Below are 9,155 nucleotides of genomic sequence, written 5' to 3'. Positions count from 1 at the left end.
TTCTTGCTGTGGATGCTGGTACCTCTCCCATTTCTGTGTTGAATTGTTTTCCTCTCAAGTCAAAAAGAACTTTGGTTTATTATATACAGTAAAGGAGCTTCTGCCCTATCCTAAACACTTTGTCTACAACTGGCACATCCCGATCTAAACCATTGATAGAGCTAAGACAAAGTTTACACCAAGCCTCTTCGTCTGGTTATCAGCTGTTTTTTTTTTTAGTATTTTACATTGTAGTTTGCACTTGCTTGCTGCTAGATATTATTGTCAATTTGTCTAAAGCTGCATGATCACTGTACAGTCACTGTGGTAGAACTGTAGTAGCAAATAACATAGTTAATTAGTCAGAAAATAAGAAATTGGTGAAAGGGCAACACATTCCATTCCTAAGAAGCTGTGTGTATGTGTGGGAACTGAGGTAGATCTCATTAGGACTTTTTTAAAAAATACCATTGCTACAAAAACAACCAATTAGCCCACATGATACAAGTTGCAATCTAATTTCCAGGAAAGTAAATTAATTTTTCAATGATTTTTCTTTATTCAACAGAACTAGAAGATTAAATTTTAGGATTTAAGAAAAAAAAAGTGCTAATACTTAAGCAGAAATAAATTAAATGTCATGGAAGTTCTTTGCTTGTCAAAGAAAGATATTGGATAGATAGCATTATACATTTTTAGTTATATTTATATATGATTATATATGTTTATACAAGTGTGTATGTATATCGATGATATATTATTACAAACACACTCACACACTCTCTCTCAAACGTGTGAATAATGATTCAAATTACGAGATAAATTTTAGCTGTTAAACAAAGTTAAAAAGAAAATTCTTCCAGAATAAATTTGACAAAATATTCTATATCTTATATTTTGTGTATCAACTATTTAAATTTGCTTCAAATTACCTTACCCTTCCCACTGAATTTCATTTGGTACACTAGAATTAGCAGTTAATATTCTTGACTTAGCTTAGCTATAGAACTGTACAGATACACCACCACACTTAAGATAGATGAGGCGTCATTACAGAACAGAATAGATAAATGATGTCTAGTTGTAGAGTTTTAAAGGTCTCACATCTTGCAAAACATAATGACTAGATACAATTCTAAGAGTTGTCTGCATTATCTCCAATCTGTTTACTTTAAAACTATTGGGGAAAATATAACAACTTTACATGCTGACATTGAAAATGAGACAAAAACAAACTAGAATTAAGAGTTACATGAGGTAGATTTTAGAAATTATTTGTGGTTATAAATAGACTTGCTATGTTCTTAGCTAACTGGACTTCAAAAATAATTAAATACTTAATGAGTTTAATTAAAACATTGTTTTCTCTGGAAAATACTTTTAGAATCTGCAAACCAACAGAATTATTCGTGCATGCAATATACACACTTGGATATAACATAATAGTAACATAAATATATTTTGATGTCATATGATATATATAACACGTGACAAATTAATTAGAATTGTTAAATGGAGATGATTGAGTTTTTTTGTCATTGTTTGTTCTGAAAAGGAAGATTTTTTTTTCTGGTGGGTGGGGTTCCCCTCTGTTTTCTATTAGACTACTATGCATCACTTTAACCTTTATTTATAAATAACAAAAGAAAAAAAAAATTGTAAAGATGACTCTTTCTGTTTATCAATGTAGGAAATGGAATCTATTGTTGTCTGTGCAATGGTAGTTTACAGCACCCAATATAGCTACGAACAAATGAGGATTATGAAGAAGATATGTGTTACAAAAATATTAAAATTAATAATTATGGTAAAGATAATAATAATAATAATAATGATAATAATTATTAGCAGTGAATAAGTAGAGAACAAGAATACAATCATTAATAATTTAGCACCAACAGTACACTAGGACATGAAATTAAAAAAAATGTGGTGTTTATAATGCAGTAAAAAAAATAAATAAAAGGAAAGCAATTTGAAATTTTATTTTATAAAAAAATTTTAAGTAGGTTTTGGAAGAAGAGGAGGGGGGAAAGCTGAGATAATGTTAATAAGTGGAAGGTGTGAATTAAAGACAATAGAACAACAAAGTGAGATTTTTTTTTATGCTTTATCATTGTATACAGAGGCATTGTTTCTCCATGATTAATTAAGTTCCTGAAGCTCAACTTTGAAGAGAGTCACATTTTTTTGTCTTTCCATGTTTATTTATGGCATTGCATGTTCAGATGATTGATGGCAGGGTGGGGGTGGAGAGGAAAGAAAAAAATGAGGGGTATTTTGTTATTTTTTCTTCATAATTTAGAAGAGAAAAAAAGTGGGGGTGGTGGTGGGTAGTGGGTGATGGTAGGGACAAAAAAGATTTATAATGAGCAGAACATTCTTTTTAATGTACACTTGCATTCTATCCCTCTCGAGCCAGTCTGACAATTTTAGACACAGAAACAATTGCTAGGAAGTGAAACTACTTGTCACTTAGAATACCCAATAAAGAAACCATTTTTATTTTAGAAAGAAAGTAGTTATAATAGAACAATATTTCTGTCGTTTTTTGTTTTGCTTTTCTCCGTTTTCTTTCAAAATACAGAACATTTAATTCCTAGCAGCCGGCCAAGCCATAACCCGTATATAGCTGACCTTTCCTTTAAATATGGAAAGGAAGAGGGATAAGAAAAGAGAACAATGATAAAATATATTAGTGTATTCCAACTCGTAAGTCAGCAGAAGATGGATGTACAATTTGACAACGTTTTTGTTTTTGAGAAATGTTACTAATAATATTGTATTCTGAAAGCTTTTGTTATGTTATGATTTGAAAATACAGAATTAAGCCAACAAAAAGGCTGGTGGTGAAGGATGAGTGAAAAATATAATAAATAAATAACAATTATTATTGACATAGAAGCGTAACCTGGAAGTAAATGGCTGTGGTCGATGCCAAAAACATCTTCAAGCTCAGAATTTAGATGCAAGGGGAGATAACTCTGGCATTCTTTTTTTTTTTTTTTGTTTTTTGCTGTAGTCACAAACTATAAATTAACTAATTAGACAAAGACCATAATATACAGTAAACGTCCTCACATACACACACATTCAATCAATAAGGATGGCTTTAATTTTCATTTGTATTCAGTTCCACAGTGCACCCGCCTTTTCCAGCTTTAGGTTACAGGAAATGTAGCTAACAAGTAGTCACGCATTCATTTTGAAGACACAGGCAGGTGTATGTGAACACACGCATATATATATATATATATGTATATATATATGTGTATATATATATATATATATATATATATATATATATATATATGTATATATATATATATATATGTATATATATATATATTATATATATATATATATATATATGTATATATATATGTATATATCTATATATATATGTATATATATATATATATAAATTTGACATTTATTAGATATTAGGGAAACAAAAAGATATAATAATGCAAGCATGATTTTAATACAATATTTGGATGGAAATTGTAATCAAGAAAGAAAAAGCAAAAATCCAAGAACTTGACCAAGTTAAGTTTTTCTTTCCCTTTCTATGATTTTTAATTTAATTTTTTTTTTCTTCTTCCCTGAGAGGGAACAATAAAGACCAAAAGAAAAGTGATTTTGCTTTGATTCAACATTGAAAACAAGACAGAAAAGAAATTTGGTATTAAACAACAGAATAATTCAAAATAACTCTACAAGACAAAAGAGGACTTGGTACAACTAAAAGAAAAAAATGTTATTACTATTATTAGATTTTTTAAACAATAAATTTTAGAATTTTCAATCCATATTGAAGCAGTCTCAACAAATCAAGTTTTCCAATGCTAAAAACCAACTAAATTTTATTGATCATATAATAACTTTTAACTAATGATTACATCTGAAGTTATTCAATTTAAATTACAGAAGAGAGAAAGATGTAAACCCTATAACTAATTGTTTATTACCAGTGAGGTTCAGGTCTACTTGCTGCTTCTACAGTTTCACGGTGACATAAGGCATAAAGAGATCAGTTGCTTATTCAAGGACAACGATAATAGGACTTGAAATGACACTTCTATTAGACTTGTTCCAATGTCCACTCAGGAACAGACTAAACAAAAACTAAAATATCTATAACTGGATCTAGTTAATAATTAAAATTACCAGTGGGTGTTGAAACAAACTACATGAAAAATATCAAATAGGGAGGCATGTGGACAAAAAAGAAATAATAGTGGTTGTCTTTGAAAGGGTCATAGAAGCAGCTATTTTACCCTTATTCTAACCAAATTTAAATCAAAATACCTCAAATGGCAGAAAGATGGTTAAATATAACTCCTAAACATTTTACCCATTACCACTACCTACTCCTACTTTGACTTTTTAAAACAAACTTGGCTATAGGATATTTTGCTTTTAAAGTTTTTAACAATAACAGTAACCATGACGATAAGGACATGTTAAATATTTGCAAAGGAAGTAAAAAGAGTGTCTCATTTATTTCATTCCAAAGAATGCTTTTAACTCAGACTCAAAACTGGATATGACATTGCTGAGAACTTTTCCGTATAATACAGTAGGATCTATTATTACAGCAATAATAATGGCTTGAAAGTGTGGCTCTCTTTTGATCAACCCTGACAGGATGAAATGCCACTAAGCCCAGTGCACTGCCTTAACAACAATGATTTCAAATTTTGGCACAAGGCCAGCAAGTTTGGGGGAGGGATTAAGTTGATTACAATGATCCCAGTGCTCAACTAGTACTCTTTTTTATTGACCCCGAAAGGATGAAAGGCGAATTTGAACTCAGAACATCAAGATGGACAAAATGTTACTAAGCATTTTGCCCAGCATGCTAACAATTCTGCCAGCTCGCTCCCTTAATGATAATAATAATAATAATGCCTAACATAAGCACAGGACCAAATATTTGTGGTAGTAAGAAAATCATTCTTTAACCATTCAGCCAATACACCAGCATCAGTGATAATCCTTTCTACCATAGACACAAGGCCTGAAATTTGTGGGGAGGGGGCCTAATTGCTCACATGAACCCCATTGCTCAACTTGTACTTATTCATCAATTCCAAAAAGATGCAAAGCAAAGTTGACCTTGGTGGAATTTTAACTCACAATGTAAAGTCAGAAAAAATACTGCTGAGCAATTTTTCTAGCAAATTAATGTTTCTGTCAGCTTCTTCATTTACCCACCTCAATAATATTAATAATAATAATTTAAGCACAAGCCCAGCAATTTTGAAAGGGAGAAGTTAGTTGATTCTATCAACCCCAGTACTTCACCGGTACCTTATCTTATCAACCCTGGGAGGATGAAAGGTAAAGCTGACCTTGATAGAATTTGAACTCAAGATCTAAAGAGCTGAACAAATGCTCAAAGGCATTTTGTTCAATACTTCTATGATTTTACAATAAAATATTATCACTTCTTTTAAATTCCCTTATCCAAACAGGTTGTATTATCAATGTAAATTAGCAATATTAAATGAGACCATATTTTATAAATACCCTGAACTGCTAGGATTATTACCTATTCAAAAAATTTATGATACCCCTGTCACTGAAATATCTACAGGATTATCTTAGCTAAATAATACAACATGGGGGTTTTGACTTAGCACTTTAAGCCCATGAAACATTACTTAATTACAGTGTTTGCAAAAAGAAGCTATAATTAATTCATGGTACATTATTAGGTAGACTGAACAAGTGAGAATAGTCTTGGCTGTGAACAATGCGATAGGACTAGCATTTACCATACCCATTGGCCAGCTAAGTGGTCTCAACAAATTAAACAAATATAAATTCATGAAGATAGAATAACTCTTAATTTATTCCTATGAAGAGATGAGCAATGAGATCTGTATATATATATATATATAAAGAAGTATACATAAGAAATAGTAGATGATGTCTTCTAAAATTGCAGCAAGATTTTCTTTTTCAGTTGAGATGGGCTCAAAACTGAAGATTTGTTTTGTATTTTTTAAATCAATATAAGAAGTGACAATCATATCTAAACATAATATGTAGTCATAATGTGTTTCTTGAGTGGGTCTTAATCATCAGGAATTTACGCACAAACAGAAGCTGAGACTTAATAAGAATTTTTTGTAATCCACCGATTTCCTAGCAATTGATGGTCCAGTACCTCTTTTAATCTTGATGTAACTATGAGCAAACACTTGAATTTCCCATGGACCTGCCAAACTTGGGGAGAGTGTTTCTACTTTTATAAAGTTCCTAGTGAATTAACAAGAGTGTGTTATGAAGATTTGTTAATGGAAGAGTAATTAATAATATGGCAGCAGACTTCAAGGAATTTCCCTGAATTATTACATGACCTCAGTTAGTCTATTGAAAAAGTAATCTGGTACAGGTCTGTTACTCTAAGTACTAAAAAAATCAGCAATGTACCAGCTATTATAGCACAATCTTCTACAGGATAGTGTTAAAACAGTTATAATAGGATTGTGTTATAACTGGAATAAGTCTTTCAACTTTTATACATATGGAAATTTAAATATTATTCCAACAACTGCTTTCATTCTTCGATGTATATCTTCTATTTCTATCTCAAGCAACTTAGAAATATTGATGATATCATTTTATAATCGACCAGCTGAAGTAAGGCAAATAGAGTTATGCAGATTAATTTGAAAGAGAGCAAGAGAGAGAGGGAGACGATACAATGGCTATAGTAATAACATGGGGGCATGTGATCAGTTACCATACAGCAACTGTATATTCAATAACTCTTACTTCTTACACAACAGTCAAATTCTACAGGGTAATATCATTATTTAACTAAGATTAAATCTCTCATGAGTTAAAGAGGAAATGTTATTTAGTAATCAGGAAAATCCATTTCATTTCCTAATTCATGTTGCAAATCATAAGAACTGGTTAAATAATTCCATGTCACCCTCCAAAATTGAAAATGAGCTATAAAACCACATTTTCTAATTGCTAACTGTCCAAGGACTTGGATGGATTTAGATTTTCATTAACTTTTATACATACATACATATGTAATGTGTGAATGTGGCTAAAATGGTCAACAAGTGTACAATTAGGAAAATGCATTGTGGAGTGATGCAGCTATTTGCAATAATCTTAAGCGAAGCCAAAATACTCATTGTTGAACAGCAGTAGAGTTAGAAATCTGCTAAGAAGGACACGTAAAAAATTATTGTTGTGAGTTCACTCTATAGCTAGGATTTTATTATTATTATTATTATTATTATTATTATTAAATAATAATAATGGTTTCAAATTTTGGCACAAGGCCAGGAATTTTGGGAGAGGGTGCTAGTCGATGTCATTAACTCCAGTGTTCAACTGGTACTTAATTTATCGACCTTCGAAAGGATGAAAGGTAAAGTTGACCTCAGCAGAATTTGAACCCAGAACATGCAGACAGACGAAATGCCACCAAGCATTTTACCCAGCGTGCTAACGATTCTGCCAGCTCACCGCCATAATAACAATAATAATAACAATAATAATAATTGGCCAGTTGTGTCCAGTTTGAGTCACATTCCTCTGGTTGAGATCAGATGAACTTGGAAAGAGACAGAACTACAATGAGACATTATAGGAGATAATTATGTTTATTTATTTGTTTATTAATTTATTTTTTCATTTTGAAGAAATAATTTTTCTTTTGTTTTTTATTTTTCCCATTCACTAATCATTTATCGGAATACTGAAACAAGAATTTAAATAAATAATTAGCTCTTTAAAATGATTAGTGCGTTAAAAGAAAAAAAAAAGTTTAAAACTTATTGAAATGATCAGAGATTTGATTAAAAATTTCATGGAATCAGAGTGAGTTGATGAATGAATATTTTATATGAAAAGTGTTGCTATGAAACAAGGGAGAAAAGGAAACGGTCAAAGTTGCTAAATATTAGATCATTCAGATTAGACATATTGGTACTTTCATTGCTGTGATTTGCATTATCTATTTAGTTAGAATTATTATTACTATCATTTGAATATAACATTGATTTTAGAACAGTGGAGCAAAAATTTGCTAAGAAGATTGTGGCCGTTGCCAGCCTCATCTGGCCCCGTGCCGGTGGCACGTAAAAAGCACCATCCGATCGTGGCCGTTTGCCAGCATCGTCTGGCACCTGTGCAGGTGGCACGTAAAAAGCACCCACTACACTCACAGAGTGGTTGGCGTTAGGAAGGGCATCCAGCTGTAGAAACACTGCCAGATCAGACTGGGCCTGGCACAGCCTTCTGGCTTCCCAGACCCCAGTTGAACCGTCCAACCCATGCTAGCATGGAAAACGGACGTTAAACGATGATGATGATGATGATTACTGTCAATTATTTTCATCACCATCATTGTCATTTTTTTCTTATTAAGGCAAGTTAAAATTATTTCTGAAATATAGGACATGTTCAATACCCCATCACAAATATTATAGCATATCTTAATAATATCTTGGGCCTTGAATACCTATGCTTATCTGAAATAGAAGCTATTTAGTCTCTTAAATTAATTAGTGGCCTAAAATTCCTCACAGGATAGATAGATTTCATCTGATATGGAAGAAGGTGAAAGGAGGAGATAGACAATAGTTTTCACACCACACATAGATATAAAGCAGAAAATGTGGTAGAACAATATAAGCTAAAAAAGAGAAGGATGAGGAAGAGCAGACAGACAAAAAAAAAAGCACATTTGAAGGTGAGACAAAAATTCATTCTTTGTATTAATCCACAGCCTCATCAGCTCCAAGATGAAGAGGTAGAAGTTGAGAAAAATACAACAGATCAAAAAAAAAAAAAAAAAAAAAAAAAGGAGGGGGAATAAAAAAGAAAGCTAAGAGATAAGAGAATATTGACAACATAACAGTTATTGCTTAGTGTTGAAGCTTCAAAGACAATGTATGAAGGTGTGGAGGGAGATTTTTAGTTGGTGCCTTCTTCTTACTGAAATAATTCTCCACAACTCTTCTACCATTCCAGCAAATAAATAAAAATAAATAAATTTTAAAAAACCATTTTTTTTTTTGTGTTTGCTATGAAAAAAAAAAAATGATGCTCGTTTAGTGACATTAAACAATGCATCTTGGGGAAGTGTCTTTGTTATTTTTTTTTGCAAGTTTTTGGTCTCCTTTTCTTTATTTTTT

Source organism: Octopus sinensis, linkage group LG6 (assembly GCF_006345805.1).
Source record: "Octopus sinensis linkage group LG6, ASM634580v1, whole genome shotgun sequence".
Lineage (NCBI taxonomy): Eukaryota > Metazoa > Mollusca > Cephalopoda > Octopoda > Octopodidae > Octopus > Octopus sinensis.
The sequence above is the reverse complement of the archived record's forward strand: the minus strand, read 5'-3'. Positions refer to the sequence as shown.